General features: G+C 37.9%; 1 long non-coding RNA gene across 2 annotated transcripts; it reads right to left on the bottom strand.

Moving 5' to 3' along the window:
* Window positions 1-98: 98 nt before the first annotated feature.
* LOC128110689 (uncharacterized) lies at window positions 99-27065 on the bottom strand. 2 transcript variants are annotated; one of them, XR_008218281.1, is made up of 3 exons: window positions 24378-27065; window positions 4392-4523; window positions 99-2980 (listed from the first exon to the last, which is right to left on the bottom strand). It is a non-coding gene; the product is annotated as an uncharacterized LOC128110689 (long non-coding RNA). The 2 variants fall into 2 exon arrangements; XR_008218282.1 differs by lacking the exon at window positions 24378-27065 and adding an exon at window positions 7690-13200.
* Between the last annotated feature and the right edge of the window lie 564 nt (window positions 27066-27629).

Raw genomic sequence — 27629 nt, 5'->3', positions numbered from 1 at the left:
CTCTTCCATAATGTTCCCTGACCCATAGATGCAGGAACTGTGATATACATGTATCCATTAGGGCTGAGAAGAAGCATTTTCAATACTCGTGCTTCACAGTCATTTAAGAATTTTATTGAAATGCAGATTCACAAACCTTACCTTTGAACATCTAATCAAAAGTAGTGTGGTAAACCCCTAATAACGTTTATTTTATCTCAAGCACTTTAAGTAGTTTAGACGCCTTCAGGTAGCTATTGCCTCTAAGAAGCCATTGTAACAATCATGATATAAACATGTAGATTCATGATTCCTCCTGCCCCCCTCCAAAACAAATGTGGACAACTATATTAAGCTGACTGTTGTGCAGGATTCTGCATGAACAATAATAAAAAGGAAGGCTTTCTGGTCTTAAGGTACAAGGAGGAGAACAACAGTAAATGAAACTCAAGTCGATGGAAATCTTAGATGACTGTACATAAGCAGGGATGAAGACAGAGGGAACCGGGAGCAAATGATAGTGAATTGAAATTCACCCAGACATCCTTTGCATTAAGCATATCTACAATAGAAAAACACCTAAGGATCAGAGGCTATCAAGTCAATAAATTACCCTTGCCTCAATAAATTATCCTTGCTGTCATTTCTGCTGCTGTTGGTCTTCTGGGTCTCCTAAGCACTGTGGTTGGCAGCTCCATGAGTCAAATGAGATAGGAGTCCAGCCCTGGCATCATTAGAAACATTCCCATGAAGGTTTTCAGCAGGATGTTGTCACATAAACCATGGAGGCTTGAGTTCCAGATCTGGCTTACTCTTAGTCTATATTATTTCCTTGAAGATCATTCATAGTTATTTCCACCAGGGACCATAATTCAGTCTCAACAAGCAGGGCAGCTGAGGCAGCTGAGGCTGATGAGGCAGCTGAGGGCTGTGGCAAAGAAGCAGCACACTGAATGAAATGGGGTCTAACACACACTTCCTTAAGCACTGGGCAAGAATAGAACAGTCCTTTTCATCACTCAGCCTGCTGACTGACCTCAGTTGGAAACTGCAAGATGTAAAACAAAGAAGGAAATAGACACACAGGCAGATTCTTTAATGCTTGAATGTGCCACAAGGAGTGCAGCCAAATTTATCAATGTCCAGCCTTTAGAGAGAAGTATGCAAAAAACATACTGCCAAGAAAGCATTTGTGCAGAAGGCTGAAAAAGCAGAAATGCAAACTAGAGAAAAAATGGATAGGCAGAACTGCCTCTGGAGGGAACTTTCAAGGCTAGATCTGTGTCTGAATATGAACAGGGGTGAAGGTTCTGGCCATATGGACAGTCATGCCCTGGGCAACACCCTCGAATTGTTAATTAGAGAATCTGGGTCTTCAACCACTCAGTTGCTCCTATTCTGAATCTTTTTACTGCTTTGGGCTCCTCCCTCCCTCCAGTACTCACCATCCTCCTGTTGCCCACCCCTAGCAGCACACAAAGGGCCCCCTGGCTTCAACACCTGCCAGAATCACATAAACAGTTTGGTTAACTTAGAAAACAGGCATATCTGACACATAATTTCAAGGCTCTGTCGAAAGGTAGTTAAAAGCAGATGACGTATATCTGACTTCCCAGTGCAAAAAGGATTTACTGTGTTATTTAAGCTTTTCTGTACTATTACCCTTCCTATGTGCATTCTTCTAAATCAACCTTTCCACTAACGAAGGAACCAGTAGGCTCATCAACTCTACCTCTCCTTTCATCAAAATCTTTCCTCATTAAATGAAACGGAAATATGCCAATTTAAGTAGTATACTTTGTTCTTTTCCTAACAGTGGTTGAAATCCAAGACCTCATTATATCTGTAGAATGACAAACTTTATTGCATTTATTTTATTTTATAAAGAGATTTCTGGATTCAGTGAGAAAATGAGCATTGATGGAATTAATTACTACTGCTTTTAGGGTGCCATGAAGTAACTGTGTCTAACAGTACTGAATCTAAGTATGATCCAGAATGTAAGATATATCTTCATTTTTGTTAAGTGTTATAAGCAATTAAATTATAGAAACCCTAAATCACTTATCAAGCTTCTTATTTCTATGTTATTTATAATTGCTAATAAAACTGCTCTATAAAATGAAGAACCTTATACTAGTTAGTTGTATGAAAAGTACTTTCAAGTGTTAGATCAGGAAAAAAAATAGTTGACCAAGTAATTCTTGATTGTAAAAGAAATTTGATGATATCTTTATGACCAAGATGAAGAAATACAGGATTTGGGGATGGCAATGTGGTCAGGTAAACTCTTTCTTTTAGCTGTAAAGGAAAATGAAATCATGCCGTTAGAGGTAAACGAATGGAAGTAGAAAACATTGCAGTGAGTGAGGTAACACAGACCCAGAAGGACAAATGCCACATTTTCTCTTATATGAGTAGGTCCTAGGTCGAATGTCTAGATGTGAGTACATAGGCTGAAGTCACTGTAGATACTAGGAAAGTGAAAAGGAGCCAAGGAGGTGGAAGAGCTCTAGAAAGTAGAAGAGCAGGATACAGGTGCTGTTACAAGGGGAAATGGGAACACAGGGGTGGAAAGATTTACCTGGGGGTAAGCAATAGAAAAAGGAGAGATAAATAAGCATGTAGATGTTTGAAAAAGCTGTAGGGAATCATATTATTTTATGTTTACTTAAATATATATTTAATATTTATTTATATATGTTTAAATATATTTAATATTTAAATTAATATATAATGAAGTTATGCTACTTGGGATAATAATGCTCTCCCCAAAAGCCATAGACTATCTAATAACATGTGAAAATTTCTTTCCTATTGTTATTCAGGGGAGTCCAAGAGACCTCCAAAACAATATAGGCTATTATCATTGTCCTTGATTACTTACCAGAAATTGAAGTTCATAGCCTATTGCTGAAGACACCACAAACTTCAGATTTAGGACTTGGAGGAATATAGCTGGAACTCACCTGCAAGCCATCCCCCTGAGGTACCATGAAAACTGCCAAGACAGAAAAGCAATTAACAGTCCTAATCGATGGTAATGCTTACAAACCATAACAATAGCCAGAATAGCAAACTATTCCAAAAACTTCAATAGTGGCACATATCTGTGGTGGGGGATAAGTAACAATCATCTAATTGGATGTAAGGTCCACTTATTAGGAGGGAATTCTACTCTGACACTTTAAACCTGTTGTCACAATAAAATTAAATAAACAAAGGGCTATAGAGGTTGCTCCATGGTTAAGAGCATTGGCTGCTCTTCTAGAGAACCTGCTTCAGTTCCCAGTGTGTACAATGTATTTACTACTGTCTGTAACTCCAGTTCCAAGGGATCCACACTCTCTTCTGGCCTCCATGGACAGCAGGTATGCAGGTGGTATACCACCATACATGTAGGCAAAGCACCCATACACATAAGTAAAATTTTTAATTAAACATTAAAAAACAGAGAAAAATAATTGTTGAAGATGTAGGGAAACAGAAACCCTTAAACACTGTTGGGGGAAATGTAAACTAATACAGTCCCTGTGGCCATCACTGTAGAGGTTCTTCAAAGAAAGAGAGAGAGAGGGAGAGAGGGAAAATGAGGGAGGAAAGGAAGGAAGGAAGGAAGGAAGGAAGGAAGGAAGGAAGGAAGGAAGGAAGGAAGGAAGGAAGGAAGGATAGAAAAGAAAATTAGCCATATGACTCTACTATACCATACTGCTTGTTACTAAAACTTTTCAGGTTCTTATTTGTCATAGAATTGATGCTTGTCTTATGAAAAAGAGATTCAAAATAACAGTGGCTAATTTTTTCCACTTTTAAAAATTTAATATTTGGTCCATTATCAATTCTGGATTGTATTCTGATTTTTTTTCCTTTTTTCGCCCCAACATAATATTTTTAATTGATTATTTGGAATTTTGCACTATGCACCCCATCACACTTGCTTCCCATTCCTCCCAGGTCCACCCTCCCACCCTTGTGCCCTCCCCCGCAAAAGAAAAAAATACACTAAGTCCAATTTGAGTTGCCTATATACACAGTGGAGCATAGTCAAACTCCTAGTACCCAATTCCTTAAAGATAATTGAGTCTTTTCCCACCCCAACCCTGCCAGAAGCCATCAACTGTGAAGGGTTACACTTCAGCATCTTTATCCCAATTTTAAGGACTCTGTTTAAAGAGATTCCTGTCTGAACTGTTTCTTTGCGGGGGGGGGGGGGGGAGTTGTCACAGAAGCCTTCATGTACCTTATTCTCACTAATGAGTCTACAGTCATGAATATCACTGCAAAGGAGCTTTCTTGCCCATAACAGCCAGCAGCACCACCACAGATCATAGACTCCCACATGGTTTCTGGCAGCAGCACAAACTATAGACATCCACATAGCCTCCAGCAGCAGCACAGAACATGGACCTCACCATGGACCTCAACGTGGCTTCTGGTGGCAACATGGACCACAGACATCAACATGGCTTCCAGTCACAGTAAGGATCACAGACATCAACATGGTCTTCTGCAGCAGCCCTGCTCACAGACATTAACATGGCCACCTGAAGAGGAAACACAGACCATTTACACTAGCACAATGACCCCCTCACCCTGGCTGACCAGAGGGAAGAGCCAGGGGCAGGGCAGCGACCCAGAGCCTTTGTGAGTTCCAGGCTGCTGCACACCACCCTGCTTGCCCTACTCTATAATGACATGCTCCTTTGTCCACCACAGTTGTGCTCCCATACCTGTTGCTACTGCATCACTGGCTCATTGGGCATGACCACCATGCTTGCAGCCAGAAGAAGGCAGCACCACTGCACTCTTCTTCCCCCAGCAGGGAGAATAGCAAGAGCTACAGCAGCAGCAGCAGCTACATGCCACAGGTCAGGCCACTGGCCCAAGCCTCCCAGGGGGCCAAGGACAGGCCCTACTCAGCAAAATCATGTTCATTTGTCCACCTTGGCCGCGTTCTCATACCTGTCATCACCACTACCACATCTACTTTTGCTTCTCTCCACTGCACAAGGCGGCTACACACAGCCATCTTTTCTTCCAATTCTATGAGACCACTTTTTAAATGCAGTTCTGCACTCCCCCAGGTATGGGAAGCCATTGCTATCTTGAATCAATGTCACAGTGGCTAATTTTTAAGAACTATGTATCTTTTAGGTTATCTTTTATAATGATTGAGACATACACAGACTAGTACTGGTATGATAACTAGATAGTGCCAAGTCTTATCAATTGCTCCATTGTCATAGGAGTTGACACATATCAATGATGTCTCATTATTACTTCCACATTCTCACCAATGGTAAGAGTAAATAAAGGGATCTCCTTCCCTTTAAAGGCAAAACAAAAATTGCACATAATATTTTCATTTCTCACTAACCAAAGTTAGTCACATAACCACACTTTACTACATTATAGTCTCGGAAATATCTTTGTCTCAGGTGGGCATAACTTCTAGATTTTCTTAAAGACAAGAAAAATTATCTTTAAAAATAAGAGAAATGATCATGTAGAGATATCTAGTAGCCTATGTTATTCATCTCAGAGTTCATTCACAAAACTGAGGCACTAAAAGTGAGAGGTCAATAGCTTGTATCAGATCAAAGAGCCAGCAAGTAAAAGAGGTAGGATTCTGACTTCAAGGCTTATAACACGTACTCAGATGAAGGTTTGAGATGCTTTCCTTTCTTTTTTTTCTTTTTCTTTTTTTCTTTGACACAGAGTCTCACTATATAGTGTTAGCAGACCTGAAACTTATTACATAGACTAGGTTAGCCACCAGCTCACAGAGTCTACCTTCCATATAATGCTATTAAAGTATTGTACCATCATACCCCCAGCAACGTTTAAGTTTCTATCTCAATGCTATCATTCATTCTTTGACCTTGGATACAGTGATCTGCTGAACCTCAGCTTGCATATTCAATAAGTGAGAACACTAACAGTACCAAATTCACACAGTTCATATAAAGATTTAAATTAAGATTAAAAAGATTTTAGGCCTAAAACATATGGCATAAAACTCTCATTTAGTAATCTGCTGCCATCATTAGAGGCCTTCAATTAGCATTTGTGGAGCCTGAGACAAGAATACAAATGGAAGCCCACATACCAGATGTCTACACATATTTTTGTATATATATTATATGTAATATTATATATAATATAAATTATATAAGATATAACATACATATATATTTAAGAATAGTTAAATACGTTCTCTCCTCCTACTTTGAAAAAAGTATATACAACTTCAAAGTGAAAGTTCAATTTTTGAATTAACAGATTCTCCAGAGATCTAAATCAGAATATACTGGTGTGATGAAAAAGGGCCCCAAGACTCTGGCTTGTTCCTTCTTTTCCTGTCCCAGGATCTATACCATAGAGTGAGGTGGCTCATGCACATGCATGTGGCCATTCCTACCCAGAGGTCCAAGTTTCAACTGTGTGGATGTACAAGAAAGTATTTATCAAATAAAGACAAAGCATCATATATTGTATCTGACAAATTAAAAGTAGATTCTCTTTTCACAAAATGACCAAGGGGTATACAGTGACAACACAATGTCCTTCTCTATGGAAAGAAATAGGACCACTTTATCTAGGGTTCTCCATTATGGTCAACCAAGCAAACATGAACTTACTAGTGACCAGTTAATCAGATGATGAAATCTGTGACCCAATCAAATGACGAGGGTAAACTGATTTCCACAAACTGCATTAATCTGTAGATTTTCTTAACAATGACTTTTAGAACATATATCTCAAGCCACTGATACATCTTTCTGAGGCCTAAGAAGAGACAGGTTTTGACATCACATTTTAACCTTCTCACCTGCTTTTTCTTACTTCATTATCTCCATACAGCTTCAAATTTCCCATTCCCCTGTATAACCTGAACACTTTCCTCCTTTCCTAACTTCTGTCAATAGACAGCATAACTATGTTAGCAAAGAAACATTAAGCAATTTGTGGCAATGGATACTGATGGTATATTAGGTGGAGAGGAGTAAATTTAAAGGTAGTGATTTTTGGCAACCAAGTAAAGCCAACTAGTAATAAATAAATAGGCATCTCCAAAGAGAACTAACTATGTACCACATAAATAGACATAAATTTTCCAAGGATCACATAGAGTAAATCAAGATCTTCAACACATCCTCAAGTCTATTTTCCTGTTCCTGATTTAAAGTTGGTATAGATTACACTAACACAAAGGACTATGTGCCCGGTTACATTTATCTGCATAATCTATGTAAGTCACAGTTCTCTTTTCCTATCATTACCTTTATTCCCTATCATGATTTCTCCCGCTGAATTATCACCTAATATTGCCAGAAATCAGTGACAGAGGAAACTATACATGTGTTTGTGTGTGCATTCAACAAATAAATTCAGAAACACTAATCCAGGTAAAGTCTTAAAACAAAAGGATGAAGCAGGTTGAGGCAGCCAAACCATCACTAAATATATCATACTAAGAAATGGGATCAATTTTGCTCAACAATCTTCTTATAGAGGCAGATTTATCAGGCTTAGTAGATGTAATGAACCAAAGCACAAATAGAATGGGTAGCATATTCCCCTATTGCTTGAGGTGTTTTATTTATAATCTGTTCATCTACAGAAAAGATTCTAAAGCCTGGGGAGGCCACTAGTCACATTTCCATATTCATAGAAAACTCAGAGATAAAGAAAAGTCAAGTCAAGGACATCGATCCTGGAACTGAAATTACATCCGTCTCTCAGGAAGATGATATACAAGCCAGGCAAACAGAGATGGTCAAAATGCGTCTTAAAGAGGTTGAAACAGGCTTGACATCTGAGCACATCTCTGGAAGATAGAAGTAATTTCCCTGGAAGACAGAAAATGAATTGGGGGTTTGAGGTGATTACAACTTTAGAAGGCAGTAACAACAAAACGTATCTCTGCCAAAATGCCCAGAGTCATCTTATGCTGTTTAACAAATATAACTAGAAAAATGTTTTACTCTTTATTAGACACTCACATACTGATACTAAGCTAGGTGGTTTTTATGGGCATTATCTTCTTTAATCTCCACATTGGCCTAGGAAACCCCATCCTTCTCATTTAATAGAGGAGAATATGGGAATCCCAAGAGGCTAAATACATTGCTCAAGAGCACAGCACTGCTACTGAAACTCAGATAGCTCTTAATATCTGTCAATCACTTGTGATATGGGACCCTATCTCTAGAGGAAAAACCTGACTGCTTTATTCAGAGGAAGGTGGTCAAAGCTATGGGGAAAACATCAATTCATTCCGTGTGTGAAAAACTAAAGATATTCAACACAAAGGAACAAAAAGCCTCACAGACAAAAGATCTGTGAATACTATCTTTTAGTTACATATGTACCCCAAATTTCTACCATAATGCCAAATATATAGTAGATTCTCAACAAATATTATCCAAAATTAGATGAATGAATTAATGGAGGAAACTGTGAATTTATAACTTGAGATAGGAAATGGAAATCAAATAGAAGAAATACTATTATAATATTCTGTGTGGCTTTAAGAACAGAAATTATAAAGTATCAAAAACTAAAAATGAGAATTTTTTTCAGACTTATTGTGGTCAAGCCCAAGAATGGGGTTATATGGAAAAGTACAACAACATTTTATACTTGCTTTATTTTCCTGTATTGACAATGGGTAGATAAAATAGTTTTGTATTTTTGTATGTTTTTACAAAGAAAGAATAGAACAGAGAGACTTATAGTCTTACTAAAGGTCATCAAGTTGAACTCAGGTTACCATCCTTAAGTTTCTGAGCTTAAATCAAATGCTGATCTTAAAATACACATACTCAGACTTTTATGTAAAGGGGTTGTTTATCTGCATTTCTAAATGAAGTTTTTATTTATTTTTTTCTAATTTATCTCTATCTGTAAGCCTAACTAATGCACAGAATTGTTAAATAGTAAACCACTGACTAATGCATTTGAAAACCATTGGATTAATACGGTTTGAGAAACTCTAATACCCTACACAAGAGCTTGTGATATAACTTCCTGGTCAGTTCCTATCAGTATGGCTGACTATAGTAGAGGAAGCTGTATAAGATTAAGAATTTCAAACACAAAAATATAGATAATGTGGACAGGAGGGATGTCTCAGTGGTTAAGAGTGTATACTGTTCTTTCAGAAGATCTGAGTTTGGTTCCTAGCACCCACATCTGATTTTTTACAACCACCTATAACTCTACCTCCAGGGGATCCAACACCCTCTTCTAGATTCTAGGTGCACATATAATTAAAAATAATCAAAATAAAATATTAAAATAGGCACCAAATAGCACAAATACAACTATTTCTCATTAGCCACAAATTCTTTATTTGCTATACTGCTTACCTTCCAAAGATTTATTTGCCATTTGCCCAATAAGAGCAGTCATTTCATAGTCAATCACATGTCTGTACACAGTCAGCATAGCAAATACAAACAAGTCACTGGTGTGCACACCATCAGGTGACAAAACAATGTTCTATCTTCTAAATTTAGCTCTTACTATAAACAAGGTTCCTTTTACTGAATAGTTAGTGTCATATTTTTCAGTTATGTAGGTTTTTTTAATTTCCATATTTTAAATAGCCCTCAAGTGCAGTCTAATGTTTCTAAATGTAAAATGTTATGACTTGTAGATAAAATATGCTCAGATAATCTTAATTCAGGCATGCAAGTTGCTGTTGGCTATGAGTACATTGTTAATGAATCAACAAAATATGTTAAATGAGGTGTCTTTAAACAGAAGCACACATGAAAACAAAATTATATATTGATAAGTTGAACAATTGGGTCATAGTAAACCTGGCTAATTCAACTGTCTTAGAAATTGGAGTATGTGACTACTATAAATAATGAGAGACAGTTGTATATATGAGGATAGTCTCCTTATCCTATCTAAGGCAAAGAACATTGCTCAACTAACAAATGTCTCACTTAGACCCCCTGGAACTATGGGAACATGTCCGTGGGCATCTCATCCAGTATTTGTAAACAACACAAAGGTCTCAAATTCATCCTTAAGATACAGTGTTTATAATTCTGAAAATCTATAATAAAAAGGGGGTACCAGTAAAACAAAGCCTTTTTTCAGCCTTATCGATTCGAACCAAGCAGCCAACAATTCTCCCAAGGATGACACCATCTAGTCAGTGCAACTTCTCTTTCTTCTTGCATGTGCCAGAAAGTAGGCTCCTTATAGAAAAGCAACTCTCTTCAATGATTCTACTTGTATATTGAGAACAAAGCTATTCTGTAGAAGGGCTTTGCAGTGCTGGGCAAGGTGCAGAGACAGAGTGTGCGATTTATGCCTGTTTGACAGAGGGCATTTTGCTATGGCAGGCTAAGCTCAGCCATGGTAAATATGCGATTCCCGAAGTCTGAAGGGAACCTGACAGAGCTGACACATGGGGTCTTAGGAGGCTCCTCTCTGAAAAGGAAACTAGTAAGACTTAGGGGCTAAAGCTGATTAACTCAACAAAATAACCCCCACAGTAGGAAAGGCAAATGCTCCTTCCACCCCAGGCAGGAAACTGCAATCCAGGCAAGGTGTCCAGCTAATAACAATTAGCCACAAAGCTTCTTAAAGCTTCAGATTACAGTACTTGTCACAAAAATATGCCACTCACTACTAAGAAAGAAGTTTCTAAAGAACTGAGGAGTTTTTTTAAGAGCACTTGACTAAAGGTACTAAAACACTCAGAAAAAAAAAATCTCAAGTCAGCTGTCAAAGGCATCAGGATAAAGCACTATAAACTCATGCATTAATTTGCTGTGTTTCTTCAAACCAGACCACACTGCCACCTACTGAACAATGACGACCTTTACTTTGGCCTTGTCTGAATGCTTCCTGAATATTCATTCTGAGAAATGTAGCCAGTCTTCTCCCTTTCAGGGCACTTTGGCAGCACAACAGCCAGCCTCCTCAGTAAGCTCACAGCACCATCTTCTCTCGCACCCACCCACCAGAGGAAACTGGAAGCCAACACCATTAGATACTGACTCATTTGTTCTGTGACAGAAGTTGGGGGAGGCAGATCCCAAATGAATGTGAGGAGTTACATACCACACCAAAACAATTGAATCACAAGGCAACCACAGGGAAGAAACTGCTGACAAGTGTTTGAAGCAAGGCACCCATAGCCATGAATCATGCAACATAACAGCTGGGTACCAAATGATTTGTAAATCCAGAAGATTCAGAAATAGCTTTGCAGGAACAACCCATATGAGACGCAGTTCTGAGCCCAAATACCATGGACTGAAGCAACTCAAGAGCAGGACTGTACGTGGGATTAATGTCTTTCTAAACTGTTACTTGTCCTCAAGTATCCATAAATAGTACCCCAGCTTTCAAGGTTGAAATACCAATTTCCCTGGAGCACAAAGTCCAGGAGAAAACTAGACACTCAGACTGAGATGCTAATATTCCATTTGCCAGGCAGGTATTTTATAAGAATAGATTCAATTGATTTTATAAAAATGAAGACAAAGTGTTGGGTGGGTAGGGAAAATGGGTGGATCTGGGAGGATATGGGGGATAGAGGAGGTGAATATGATCCAAATACATTGTATGAAATCCCCAAAGAATTAATTTAAAAGGAATGTTTGTAAAGAATGCTTATCTTTTAAAGACAGAAACAGGAAGCTGCTACACATGAAAAAGATGAAAATATTGCAGCCAAATCCAACTGCACACTCAGGTAGAATAGAAAGTAACTTACATGATATATCTTGGTGGGTACCAAGACAAATAACCTACCCCAAACTCTCTGAGATCCTTTCCATCCCTCTGTTATAAACAATACCCAAATTATCCTAAAATTTCAGCAACCAAAGCAGATACTGGTGTCAAATGCAGACTTGTCTGAAGGGTTACTAGTACCATATTCCTAAAAAAAGATTATTTCACTTCTGTAGTCAAGTTTGAATCAAGAGCATTATGGGAAGTTGGTGAATGATTGGTTACTTCTTCCTGAGAAGAGGCTAGACGGGCTACGTCAGCAATTGGGCTGAGAAATTGGGAGAACATGAAAATTATAGATGCACAAGAGGCAGAAGAATGGAAAATAAGTAAGGTGATAGAAATGGTGTCAAAGACAAATTCACTAAAGTTAGGTTTTCTTAGTTCACATCATACTATAGAGCATATTGGTAATACATCGCACTGTGTTAAGTAGTATGATATGCCAACTAACTGGCACAGCAGACAAGAAAAGAAATAAACTCCATTGCCTGTTGGACAATTAAGAGAATATCTCCTGAGGAAATAAGCTTACATTTAACCTTAAAGCAGTGGTTCTCAACCCTTTAGGGGTTGATTGACCTTTCATAGGAATTGCATATCAGATATTTATATTACATTTGTAACAATAGCAAAATTATAGTTATGAAGTATCAATGAAATAATTTTATGGTTGGGGGTCACCACAACAGGAGGAACTGTATTAAAGGGTTGCAGTATTAGGAAGGTCAAGAAGCACTGCCTTAAAGCATAGGCAGAATTGAGAAAAATGAGCAAAGTATATTACAGATTTGCAGGAAATCATTGTGATAAAACTGAGTATGTGCTTTGTAAACCTTTGGGACTGGACTGAGGGAGGAATGTGGAAGAAGTAGGAACTCTGGGCTATAAAAGTCCTTAAATATTTTAAACAATTTAATGAAATATTATGGTGTGAGTTAGTAAGACAAGAACACTAATAGAAATTTGGACAATGGAGGCTCAGATTAAGAGGTTTCAGAAGGGAATAAGAACTCTACAGGAACTGGACTGGAGGTCATTTATATGATATTCTGGCAAGGAATCTGGCTGCATTCTACCCATGTCCTGAGAACTTAAGAAAATCAAATAGAGGAATAGTAGAGTAATTTGTTTTGTGGATATAATTTTAATACAAGGTAGTATACCAGCTGTGTACATTTTTCCAGTGACAGAGAGAAAGAAAATAGAAACAAAGATATTTAAAAGATGAACTGTTGATGAAAATATTGTTTAAAAAAGTTTAACCTTACAAACAAAGTAGATTTGAAAGCAACAATAACTCTTAAAGAAATTAGCATCATTAAATACACACCTGGTACTTTTCACGGAGACAACAGGAAGGGTGTCCCAAGGGTAAAATCCACCCACCCTGCTTAAAAATCTCCATCTTGGGAAAATAAAAACTAACTTGAAAGGAGAATGCCTAAATTCAGAATGCTACTGCTGGTGGCGGGGGGGGGGGGGGGGGATTCCTATTCTTCAAAAGCCACTCATCAGGGATCCTGCATGGGACTGACCTAGGCCATCTGCATATATCTGACAGTTCTGTAGTTTAGTGTTCCTGTGGGACTACTAACATTGGGAGTGGGGGGTTGTTTCTGATTCTTTTGCCTGCTCTTGGGACCCTTTTCCACCCATTGAGTTGCCTCATCGAGCTTTGCTAGGAATGTTTGTGCCTAGTCTTATTGTAATTTGCTATTTCATGTTTAGTTGATATCCCTGGGATATCTGCTCTTTTCTGAAGGGAAATGGAGCAGTAGTAGATCTTGGGGTGAGAAGTAGTGGAAGGGAGACTGGGGGAAGTGGAGGGAGGGAAAAATGTGGTTGGGATGTAAAATATGAGAGAAGAGTTTTTAAAAGCCCCTCAGTAGTTTCCCTAGGGTCAGCAGACAATGGAGCAAAAGGGGCACACTACATCCTTATATGGCAGCAGAATTTGATGACATCATTCACAAGGAATTGGTTTTACAGGGATGGAAGATGTAGAATTTTAATCAGGTAGTCTTACACTGATCTACAGAGAGAGTCAGAGTCCCTGCAAAGCAGCCCAGAAAGTCTACTGAATAAGGCTTTTTAGTCACAGCCTAAAGTGAAATAGAAACCTCAGGATACTGGGAGAGCCACTGAGTAAAGCTGAAGGCCTGAGCGGAGCCAGTCTAAGATAACGGCTATATATGATACAGGCAGCTGATCTGGAAGAGTCAGATACTCAAGTTCTTTAGAACCAGATGACTCCATCATGATCCCTAGGCCATGGACATCAAACTGCAGAATTTGGTGTTTCCCTACTATGTTTTAGATTTGTTTTAGTCAATGATTCCTTTCAATGTACCATTCATACCTTTCTGAATGGGAATATTCATTCTGTATACTGTGTATTGAAAGAATTTTACTTGGCTTTGATATTTTTATAGGAATTCACAGTTAAGATATTGCTTTGAGTTTCAAAGCAGACTTGGACTTTAGACTATTGTACAGTGTTGTAACTGCAAAAGACTATGGGGAATTTTCAATTTAGACTAAAAGCCTCTTACATTGTGAGACGGCCATAAACCTATGGGGACAAGGGGTGGAAGGCTGTAGTCTAAGTTAATATGTTTGTGTGTGAAGCTGAGAAAGTATGGAATTATAATGGTTAATCTTGATTGTGAAACTAGTGGGATTCTGAATCACCATAGAAATAAATCTCTGGGCATACGTGTGAGGGATTATCTATGTTAGGTTAACTGAGGTGGGAAGAACTGTCTTAAAGATATATGGTACGCTGGGTAGACTGCATTAAAAAAGGAGAAATGAGTTGAGCACAAATACTCATCACTCTCTGCTTCCTGTCTGTAGACACAATGCAGCCAGCTCCCTCTTGCTTCTAACACCATACCTTCCATGCCATGATGGACTATCACCTGGAGTAGTTTTCCAAAATAAACCTTTCCTTCCTTAAGTTGCTTCTGTGAGCAATTTTGTCATAACAGTGAAAAAAATAACTCAGGAAGTTGGTAATGAGGCCATGGAGATATTGTGTAAATACTCCAAACCACAGGTTTGGATTATTTATCATTTTGAGACATGGGTTTTTAACATCTGAAATGGAGATAGCAGCATGACCGCATTAGACTGTTGTAAGAATTAAATAAGATATTCTCCATCAAATCCATTGGCACAATGCCTAGCACACAATAGTTCTTTAATTGCAACTTCTTATGCTGCACCAACATTATCATTACTATCACAAACAGCAATACCAGAATACCAGAGGGAGTAATTATGAGGTACATCCTAATATTTAGGTTATATTAGTAACCTAATACTTAGAAAAAGAGGGTCCTACATTAAGTTATATGCTAAGGTCACATAAAAGAGTGAGTGGCTCCTAAAGATATTACAAAGAGAAAGTAGATTTGTGAATAGCCTAAACATTAAAGATACAGAAGAGTGAGAAAGACCATTCCAAGGCATAGAGATTTTAGATGATAGATGTATAACCAAACAAGAAACTTGAAAGAGCAGATGGTTTGGGTGGCAAAACAAATGATTAATTTCTTGTGTACAACATTTATATTGGGTATTTATAATATTCCCAAGTGATTATACTTTTATCATTTAACAATATCATAAGGCCCATGAGGTAGAGATGAAAACATTTGCTTATGGAGTAAGTTAAAGAGGCCGTGGTTGAAGTCCAGTGGTATGTAAACTTGCCATTTCAATATACAATGAAAGCAAAGGGCGAATAACAGAGCCTGAAGGAATAGCCACAATTAGGGAATAAGACAAGGAGAGTTAGAAAATGTTGGAGAAATGGAGAGAAAAATAAGCATTACTTAATTTTATAACTATTTATGTTCGTTAGGTATGGTGGCACACACAATTAATCCCAGCTGTAAGGAAGAGGCAGGCACAACTTTGAGACTGAGGCCTGGCTGGTCTACAAAGCAAGTTTTAGTACAGCTAGAGCCACACAAAGAAACTATGTCTCAAAAAAAGAGAATATTTATAGTAATGTTATTAGTGTACATCATAAAGGATTCAAATTCATCACAAGAGACTTCCAAACCTAAATTTGAAATGATGGTTAAAAAGGTTTGCTAATGTACCTGAAATAATTTAGGATTCACCGATAATTTAAAAGGGAATTATCATTTAATACATTCAAAAACATCTACTGGGTTCTGCAAAAGAGGGTGCCAAGTGTTGTAGAGATAATAATAAGGTATACAAATTATGTCCTAAATAAGGTGGTAAGACACCATGATACATGCATACAGAAACATTTAAATCACACTACCTGAGTAAATTAGAAAATCAAGGCAATATTTATCAAGGGTAATATGTAACTAAGTGCAAAGAAATTGCTAAGAGTTCAGAAAAGAGTAAAATTTATTTGCTTAGAGTCTAGAGGATATGAAACTCAACTGGGATTTTTTTTAAACCATGGCTTAGTAAAAATGTAATTAGGACAAAATTCTAATACATTAAACAATTAATCTTGACCATAAAGCAAATATAAAGGAGTTCACACTGAATTTTAAGTACCAGAGAGCCTAAGAAATCATAGGTATATTCGAACTGGTGTTCAACTCTTTCTGAGCATGGCTAACACCCTCTCCCAAACTCCACCTAATAGGGCTCTCTTTCTCCAAAATGTTACAAGTTGTATGACTGCATATTTCCCAAACCTTGAAAATATGCTCAGAAGAAAAAAAAAATCTCATAAACAAAAGAAAGTTGTAGTTTTGATCCACAAATTTATCAAGTTTTATATTTCTATATACAAGGCAAAACTAGGAATCACTAAATGCCCCCAAAATGACCAGGGAAAAAGAATCAAGTAATGACCTAATCTGGATGAAGAGCCTTGCATTTGGGGACAGGAAATTGCTGAAAATTAAACAGTAATAAAATTTGTTTAATCTTGATCCTCTGGGAGAACTGGGACAGAGGAAGGAAGAGGTAAAATGAAAAGGTCTGAGTGAGTTTGGCCTGTAGGAATATTGGCTTAGAAAGGCAAAGGGGTGAGGAAAAATTGAGAAATGGGACTCTCCTTTTCAAGTAAAGGTTGATATTAAGATGCAAGAAATGGCTTTTAAATTATGCACGTCTCATTCTATAGAGCACAGGGCTGCTGTGTCTAGAGTAGAAAGGTGGCCATAACCCCAAGAAAGCATTACCCTTTAAAGAGAATATTAGGTTGCTGCTCTTTTGAATTTCCCAAAGACAACCCGCTGAAATTTCCCATAGCAATAACAGGAGGAACAGCAGGGAAGTCTGTGCTGACAGGAAGAGCTTGCTTTAAGGAAATCTAATGTGCGATTTTTCTTTATGTAAGAGATCATCTGAGGTAATTATCAGATTTGCATGTCATTCTTCACTGGAAACGATGACTATATTTTATTATTATTTCCTTCAAAACAACACCCTCCCCCCGAATTCACCCAAAGCAATTACAGCACAGTAAAATCTAGAGATGAACACAAAAGTATTAGTTACAAGTTTTATGGGTTTTTTTTAGTATAAACAAAAACAAGAAACTGCAAGTTTAGTGCGGAAGACCAATCATCACTAAAACCAGTGGCACTGCATAGTTTGGAAGGAATCCCAAGTAGCAGCAAATTCAAGTTCACTGGGAGCAAGAAAATGTCATGGCAGAGACACAGTGAAGGAGAAAATGGAGTCATGTGGTCCAAGGTCAAATTGACAAAGAGCATCAGCAGAGTTAACACGGTAAATGGAGTTTCCTATATTGTCATGAAGCCTCATTCCCATCAAATCTTGCTTTCCTTTAGAGTTTATGAGGTGGTATTTTTGATGTCCATAAAGACATATAAGATAATTTAATAAGTAATTGCATCTAGAACATATCTCTGACTTTTAAAATGGGAATGGTAGAGAACATGTCAACCTTTATTTTCTGACCGAGATGAGTGCTTGAGGTGTCTAACAAATTAATAAGGGCCCAGAAAACTGAACTTAAGTGAGAACATCATGGCCAAAGACTTTTTGATTGTGCAGATAAGTTTGTGGTTCTGCAAATCATACATTATATACCTTGACTTCTGTCATCTAATGAATTGAGCTTCATATCATCTAACACCTCTATCCTTATCAAGACAGTACAATCTTTTAGTACCCCTGGTGAAATATTATAAAATGTTCTGACATTTAAGAGTTTGTTTCTATTACAGTTAGTTCATGTTATACCTATATGCTTTTTAATGTCTGGGCTTCCAAATATTAAAAAACTTCCAAACAGGAGTTTCAGGGCAGTCCAAATTATTTGCTCAACCAAGTAGCAGCTTTTAAGGTATCCACTAGCTCACTGTACTCTGAAAAAAATGCACAAGAGGCTAAAACCAGAGGTGGAATGAGAATAAGAGTCATAATGCAATGTATTATAATTCAGTTAATAATATCCTCTTCCCAGAGGCTAGTGGTGTAATTCTTGGAAAAGCACTTGTCTAGCATGAATGATTCTATCTCCAACACCACATACAAAAACATATCTTCCTGTCTGCACCCAAACCACTCAAAGCCTTCTTAACCATCAAGGTGTAACTAAATTTTTACATGCCTCCTGGTATTTTCTTTCATGACTTCATCCTACATTGATTGCTCTAGATATACCAGTACTACTTAGAATCAAGAGATACTTTCTGTTTCTATGAAATCCTGTGCAGAACTTAGCACAGTGCCTAGCAAGAACAGGTACTTTTAACACTTACATTCTTAGGAATATGAAAGAATGAGACCCAATCAGTTAGATAAAATAAAACATTACATTTGCCTTTGTAGTTCTTCTGGACTATGGTTTGGCCACTGTAGACTCATAAACACTGCCTAAAAAGCTCCCCACTTGCCAATCTCACAGTAAATACAAATACAAATGGTATAATTATATTGGTGATTATCTACCTGGTTAGTAAATGAAGGCCATAGATACAAGGATCAAGAAAGACAGTTGGGAGCATCAAGTTATCCAAAGAAAGAAGACTATACGCAGTTCATAAAAAGAAATTCCAAAGTATTTTGACCCATTTTCAGTCACACTAATTAATTTTAGAATTTAAAATAATATTAAAGATATGGTATTTTCATAATTATAAATGAAGGACATGGGTTAGATAATAAATACTTGGATTTCCTTGGAAAAATGGAGCATATTTAACTCAGTATTTCATTCCCAGCACCTAGTAATGAGCCTGGTATATAAGGCTGTGGTTAGTAAACGTCTTGAGTTGGATGAACATATATGAATGAGTGAATATAGAAAAGTTGAAGCATCAACAAAAGAGTTCATATGAACAAACCTGAATTTTACTGTTTTTGTTAGGGAAAAAACACATCATTTTTTTCACTGAACATTTAGAATACATACAGAAGGCTGGAAACTATCAGATCCTATTTTGGGACTCACAACTCACATACCTGAAACCAAAGGAGTTCAGTGAGAATATTTCTCCTGTATACATCAGGAAATTTGACTTGACAAGCCAGGTCTCAGAGGCAGATACAATAATGGCCTACACACAAAGAAAGACTAACTACAGCAAAACTGAGAAAGATTCTAACATCTTTCTAGATCAGAAGCCTCACAATACAATCAATTTAGTTAAACTTATTTCATTCACTGATACTGTCAAAATGTTTAGATTTTTGCCTCTCCCTAGTACTTACTAGAATTACACTTTCTTGCGCCTATATGGTTCTATATGACCAATATGACCAATGAGTTAAAACTGGAAATTTTCTATGCTGAGTTTAACAGTGAAATTGTCATTGAGATGACCTTCATAGCTTGCCTTCCCCTCTGTTACAGAGTCTGGCAATGTTCCTAACAGTGCTTTTCTACACAGCTGAGTCACAGATTGAGGGCGATGACAATGCGGAACTGAGCTCCCAGAAGACTGGTGACAGAAGAATATATTGAGCAGACAGAAAATAAATCAACCTTCTATTGTTAATCACTGAGATTTCAGCATTTCTATTCCTATTCCTCGAGCATAATCCAAATCTACTAACTAATACTGTAGTCAAGGTAGTTTAGGGCTTTTGCAGTGCTATAATATAGTGTTTAAATGGTAGGATCTAATTGCTACTAGCAAGAACGGAGTAGAGAAACTAGCCGTGGAAGTTATCAATAGAGAAAAATCACGTAGTTAAAAAAAAAAATTATACTGGCTAAAATGGTAGTCCTAACATGCAAAGCAGAGATGATTTTTGAAACAACTTTACACAGAAAGAACAGACTCTCACTATTTTTCCCTGTGATGGAAATCCATTAACTGCAAAGAGAAATGTCTTGAAAAACTAAGATAGCAGACCACACTCAAGATGGTCTACTGAAAATAGACTATCCTTGGGATAGTGATAGGAATTCCTTGGAGAGAAAGTGTGAGAAGAGGGGAATCCAATAAAGACATGTTCCTAGAGTCATTTTAATGTTAACACATTAATCCTTCCCTGTATAGCACTTTATATTACATGACCTTCTATATGTATTTTCTCATTTGAGCTCTACAGCTCACATAAGACAAGGATCTACAGCTAACTGATGGGAAAAAATGAGTAATTCGGCTGTGATTATCTAAGGCTGAAATAGCCAACACATAACAAATGTAAAGTTGTAATATGTCTCCTATTCCTTTGTATCCATGTTGTTTGGATTCTATATGTTCCTAATAAAACCTTGTAGCTGGAGTTTTTTCTCTCCAGGTCCCACCAAGCCCCAGCAGTCCTTTAGCCCACTTATAAAATAAACATACAGATGCTTATATTATTTAAACTGCTTGGCCATTAGCACAGGCCTATCATTGTCTAGCTTTTACTCTTATATTTAGCCCATTTCTGTTAATCTATACTTTGCCACATGGATCGTGGCTTATTGGTACCTTACATCTTCCTTGTCCTGGCGGCGGCTGCAGGCCGTCTCCCCTCTGCCTTCCTGTTCCCTCCATTCTCCCTTCTGTTAGTCCCGCCTATACTTCCTGTCTGGCTACTGGCCAATCAGTGTTTTATTTACACAGAACAATATCCACAGCAAAACCTATTCTGTCACTTACTTTATATAAACCATTTTTTTCCAGGACTAAAGTCATCCTTTGTGATCTAAGCTTTACTTGCATAACTACCACTCAAACAATGGGTGCACTAATAATGTTTCTATTTTGTGTGAAGAGAAGATGCAGTATAAGATGCATCAAACATATCATCTAGTTAAATCATTTCTCAGCTGCTGATGGCTCTAGATGCAAATTAGTACTGTGCTTTTTCAGACCCAACAGATGTTTCTGGATGTTTATTTTTATATGTTTCTCATTTGAGAAATTACATGAAGAAAACAGGCAATGTACTCTTTCATGGACTGCTCCCTTTATTGAAGATTATAATGGATTAGACCTTACGGGCCTACAGCTGGGGCTCTCAGTATCAACTTCTTTGTACTACATTATACATCTATTTGTTGGAGATACTCCACCCCACACCTGACATGTATACATTAGGATTATAAGAGGAATGTGAATAGGTTTTCTTTCCCCAAGCAGGAATCAGGTACAAACGTAAGCGTTTTCTAGTTTTCGGACTCAGTGAATCCTTAAACGTATATAACCAGATTTTGCAGCACCATTGAAATAGTTTATATGGAAGAAGTTCAGGAAATGTTGCCAATCATCACCCAAAGATAGTTATGAGCAAAAAAAAAAAAAACCACTTCACACTGTACTCAGAAATATGATGAAATATGTAGCTTATTCATTTATTCTATTACAAATCCAATATTCCTCATATACCTTCACCTATCTAGGAAAGGAGGAAGTTTTATCAGGTTAAAATTATTCATTTTTGCTCAACCCAATAATTTAAACTATTTAAGTAACTCTGTCTCTTTAGATAAATTCACAGTCTTTACAATGGTCTCTTCATTCCCCTGCTCACACCCAATATAGCGCTTGGGCTTTTTAAAAAGATTTTCATGACTGTAAGAAAATATTAAGTTATGGTTCTTTCAATCTACTTAATCAGATAGAAGGAAAGAATAAGATTTTTTTAAGTTGGCCAGCATGCCTAAATTCTAAAATAAATCTCTGGAACCACCCATGCAAGAATTTTAAAAGAAGGTTTAAGCCTGTTTTGCAATTCTACTATAATATTCACCTCTGGCATAAATGAATTGAGTTTGAAAAGGAGTTAGAAATTGGAAAAAAATCTCTTTCAGAAATAGTACCCTTCCTTATCTCCACAGAAGAAGGGAATGAACATTTTCCCCTTAACCTAAACTATGTGGAAGACACCTCAAGATGAGAACACAGAGCTTATTTGTCTACTACTATTCGGAAGTCACATAAAACTAGTATCTAACTTGGAATTCAATAGAGCAAGAGTTGGGAGTGGCCAGCTATTCTGATAATGAAGATAGTGCACTGATGTAGACAAATTTTGGGGCATTGCTATCCCCTTTGGAACATGTATTAGTTGCATCTAGGGTCCCCATAACTAGTTGCCACAAACACTATATTACCTATATTTCTGTGGCTTGAAATTCAAAATGAAATTAATTGGGTGAGTATCAGTCAAGGTTTGTTAGGAAAGCTTCCTCATGAGAATTCCATGAGGTGTTCTGTTATTCACATGGTCTTACTTCTAGAGAGTGATGGAATCCATTGTCTTCTCACCAGATCACTCCCATACTTGCATTCTCACACTACCATCTTCTTTTTATTTATTTATTTTTTTTGAGACAAGATTTCTCTGTGTAACAGTCATAGCTCTCCTGGAACTCATTTTGTAGACCAGGCTAGCCTTGAAATCGCAGAGATCTGCCTGCCTCTGTCTCCCGAGTATTGGGATTAAAGGCGTGTACCACCACCACCCAGCTACACTACCTTTTTTATCAGTGATCTTGGACCCTAGTGGCCACACAGAGTGGGTGTGTGGGTTCACATGGGTCCCTTGAATGAAGACTCAGAGGCACCTTAAGAATGAATCTAGCCTTTCGTGGCTGCAGGGGATCCAGTGTCTAAGAACTGAAGTTCTTTCCCTTCACCCAGGGCATTTTTATTTTTCTCCACATTTACACTTTAGCCAGTTGATTTCTATATGCTCAAAACAACCTGAAAGAACCTTCCAAAAATACAATGCCAAGTACAAATTTCTTGATTCATCAGGTACCACAGTTTTCCAGGTTTCCCAAACCAAGATTTGTAAAGGCTTTGTATCCTTGGGAAACTCTCAGACAGGATTCACATAGGACAACAAGAGAAACAAAGGTTGTCTGCTAAACAAAAGATAGGTTAGGGCTAAGTGCTAACTTTCTAGAGTCAGGCCAGGTGTAACCCAGTGGGAATGCTGCCACATCAAGTTTTGTTTTGTAAATTGGGTCTCATACATCTAGTCTGTCCACAAATTTGGTATGTAGTGTGGAGAGTTTTCTGTTCAACTCCAGATCTCCTGGCCCCCATATCTGAAGTGTTAGAATACACATCATAGCCTGCCATTCTGCCTCTACTTGAAAAGGCCCCTGACTTTTTGTTTGTTTGTTTGTTTGTTTGGTTAGTTGGTTGGTTGGTTGGGTGGGTGGGTGGGTGATTGGGTGGTTGGTTGGGTGGGTGGGTGGTAGACTTGTTGGTTGTCTGGTTGATTGATCAGTTGGTTTTGGTTTTTTGAGAAAGGGTTTCTCTGTATAGCTCCGGCTGTCCTGGAACTCACTCTGTAGACCAGGCTGGACTTGAACTCACAGAGATCCATCTGCCTCTACCTCCCAAGTGCTGGGATTGAAGGCATGTGCCACCACCACCCAACTTGACCTCTGTTATTATATCAACCATTCACACATAATCTAAGATACTACCATCATTTTCAAATCCTCCATCACACCAGCAAATTCTCATTTATCATATAGAGTAACATATTCACAGGTTCTAGATTTGAACATCAACATGTTTGCTAGACCATTATTCAACTTACCAAAGAGCAGATGTGGGCTTCCTTTGGTATTCTGTCCCAATATGAAGCAATGTGACCTCAAAAGACCAGAGATCCACTATCTGAATTGTGAATCAGCAGAAATGAGAGATGTTTCCATACAAAGGAGTCATTTCACTTTTTTGTTTGTTTGTTTGTTTGTTTGTTTGTTTTTTTCAAGATGGAGTTTCTCTGTGTAGTTTTGGTGCCTGTCCTGGAACTCACTCTGTAGACCAGGCTAGCCTCGAACTCACAGAGATCTGCCTGCCTCTGCTTCCCGAGTGCTGGGATTAAAGGCATGTGCCACCACTGCCCAGCTGTCATCTCACTTTTTAAAAGAACTATGAAGTAAAATATCAACAAATAACCCGTGAAGGGTTGAGTTAAATAGTTAACAAGTAAGAAACTAACACATTATATGTAAGACTTTTTTGATTCTTACTTTCCATCCTTATATTTCATAAAACTTGAAAAAAGAACATGAGAGCATGTGCAATGGGAAGCAGGGACTGGGATGAATAGATCAGTCTCAGGAGAAAGGAAAAACTTTGCCTTCAAGTGAAGCTAAGAATATTGATGATTGCATAGGACTTAACATTTTAATTATGGAAATGAGATAATTTAGTGTCAAAGAGTGACCAGCAAAATTTTACCTATCTAAGAGCTTTCGGGTCTGCTGAAATTTCCTCCAGTCACAGCAAACTAGCAAAAGCAGCTTTCAGCAGGCAGTGAAGAAGATGGGAAGAATACAGATGCATTATTAATTTAGTGAGTTCTATTTTCTGCAGTGTAACCACTATATAACCTGTGACCCAACACAATATTGAGGAGTCTTGCCAGCATGCACATTTCTGTACTGTCCTCTGAGCCCTCTGACTCCTTGATTCCTTGGGTTTCTGTGGTAATGTGCCTTCTCTGCCCGGATTCTGCTTGCTCTGCTGCTATTTGAGATAAAGTCAGAGGTGGGTACACTCTGCATTGTTTTCTCTCAGTATGGGCAGGGCCTGATGATCTTTGCCATTAATTAGTTTCCACAGGGGCATTTGTTAGGGCAAGAAACAGCCAGATGTTTGCCTGTGATACATAGCTGGTCCCCAGCCCAGGATAATCACCTCACAATGTTCATCTAGATATTCACTTCACTCCTGCCCCTGAACACCTCTGGCAGACTCCTGAAACAGACTCTCAGCTAACCTCCATATGCTCTTCCCCCTGGAGTCATAATGGAGCTTCTGGTATACATGACTTTAGACAGAGAGAGACAGTAGCCCGACGGCAGTGCCAGCTATAGAATTTTGATGGAAGAGAAGGGACAAGCCTACAACCATATGTGTACTTACCATATGTCCACTTACCATGGTAAAATAGGGGGCATATGTGGTATGAAACTGCAACTTGGAGTCCAACTGTGTATTCCTAGAAGAACTATTTACTGTGGATAGTCTTAAATTCATTACTGTTTGAAGATGGTACAAAGTACAAATTAATAATACATACAAAAGACCTTTGTAAACCTATTGTTTTTAATTTGAGATTTCTGCTTTATAATATTCAGTTGATTTAACATATTATTTCCCCCTAAACTGCACTATGTTTTGCATCCTTGGCTAGGGAAAGACACGCCAATGTGTAAGTGACAGTATGGTAAGAATAAACATACTATGTAACTAGTTTAGCGTTTCTAGATACTCACACTAGTTTCCATAATCAGAAAGGCCTGGCACTTGGCTTGATGCTGTACCTGTACCATTTTGAAATTTTTAATTTTTGAACAAGATATTTCATGGTTTCATTTTGTTTCCTTTTTACATTTCCACTCTCCCTTTTCCTATCTCTCTTCATGGTCACCTACAGCTCATCTCCAAGTAGTAAGGATACTCGTCACAACTAAATGCGTTAAAAATTTTAAGGAGATACTAAATAGCCATTAGGGAGTGCAAAAAAAATAAAATCACCCTTTCCATGAGCCAACTCTGCTTTGAGTTTGTGGGATTATTCAAATGCAGATGCTTTAAGTCCTACAGTTATTCAAACATTGCAAAGAATATCGTTTCATTCCTCCTTAAGACTAGATTTGATCATTATATAGAAAAACACCTGAGAATATGTTATCCTGTATCTGTCCCCTCTTGTTGTTGGAGAGCTTCTTTCCAGGTCCCACCAAGCCCCGCAGTCCCACAACCCATGTATAAAATAATCACTCAAACACTCATATTACTTATAAACTGTATGGCCGTGGCAGGCTTCTTGCTAAATGTTCTTTTATCTTAAATTAACACATTTCTATAAATCTATACCTTGCCACGTGGCTCGTGGGTTACCGGCATCTTTACATGCTGCTTGCCCTGGCGTTGGCTGGCAGTGTCTCTCTCTCAGTCTCCCACTTCCCAGAATTCTCCTCTCTCATTGTCCCGCCTATACTTCCTGCTTGGCCACTGGCCAATCAGTGTTTTATTTATATAGAGCGATATCCACAGCACCCTCTGATAACATTTATTGTCCTCCCTCATCCCATAGATTTTAAGTTATAAGAATACAGATCTTTAGGAAGCCAGCATCCTGCTAGGTGCATGTATTTTAATATGACTTTTTCCTTACTATTGATTCCTTTCTTCCCACATGAAAAGGGAAGCCTATAAACTTGGCACCCCCAGGTCATTAGGGCAATTTCAAGGGCACTCTCTCTGGAAGTTCCACTTAAGTTTCCTAATATTTGTTATGTGGCTAAAATTCTGAACAGGAATCCCAGTTCTGTAGGAATGAAGAAAAATCAATAGTGGTTTACAAAATACAAAGCCAAAATTACACATAAAAGGTTCTCTGTAAGACTATGTTTTTAAAGATAAATATATACTTGACAAGAAGAACATTCCAGCCCATATCAAGTTAGAGTTACAGTTTGCTCAGATGGTGGGAAAATTAAAACAGTATGGGCTAAGACTGTGAACCTCCAGATTTATAATGCAGCATCACTGAATTAATAAAAACCAGATATCTCTTCAAACCCTTCAGAGATCTACAGAATATGGCATTTAAAATGTTTTAATAACTTAGAAAATTTTTCTTTTTTGTTATGATTATGAGACATGTCGGCTCCTGGCAGTACCAATCTACTTCAGAGAAAATATGGGCATTGAAGAAACTGCATATGGAGTTAACTTTCATTGTGGCAAAAGTTAACCACTGGACAACAAAGTATCCTTGAATCAACTGCTGACAAAATGGACAGACAGGACATGAAACAAAGGACTACTGATTCTTGCCAAAACGAGTGTGGTTATGGCTTTATCAAAAGGCATCTTCTGAGGCCAGGACAATATGGCACCATCCCTGAAGTGGCCTTCGCAATTTGGAAAAGGTACAGTGCCCTTTTCTTCGAAGGCAGCTGAATAGGCAGTGGGCCGATGGCTTCTGATGTGCAATGGAACAGCAGCTGAAACAGTTATTCTTGAAGAGTAACTAAGCTCACGCCTCGCAATAGTAAACTGGCATTTGACAGAGGGATGTGGAGAAGAACGGGATGTTAAGATGAAGCCATATATACACAGCCAAGAATGGACAGCTGAATTAAAAAATCAACAACAATTTCCAGAATTTAAAATCCTGAGTCATGACATGACACTAGTGGAATTCAGGTGTTTCTGGTACATGGACTGCTCTCACCCAATGTGAGGTTGAACTGTCGACCTTGTGTACATCCTACCTCACAAATGAGTCTGTCAGATATGCTAAGCCTATAGGCTGAAGATGATGCCCCAACACTGTGGAGAAACCTCAGGTGACTGTCCAGGCAGCTGGCTGTTTCTGTCAACTCACAAATTTTTTGGAAGTTGCTTGCATGCACTTTCTGTTTTTATTTTTGTTAGCTAATATTATTTCCTTCTTGGGTCTCTGAGGGAGTTGAA

The sequence above is a fragment of the Peromyscus californicus genome, unplaced genomic scaffold (assembly GCF_007827085.1).
Source record: "Peromyscus californicus insignis strain IS unplaced genomic scaffold, ASM782708v3 Scaffold_10__1_contigs__length_136768540, whole genome shotgun sequence".
NCBI classification, from domain to species: domain Eukaryota; kingdom Metazoa; phylum Chordata; class Mammalia; order Rodentia; family Cricetidae; genus Peromyscus; species Peromyscus californicus.
This window is presented reverse-complemented; position numbering and strand designations above follow the sequence as displayed.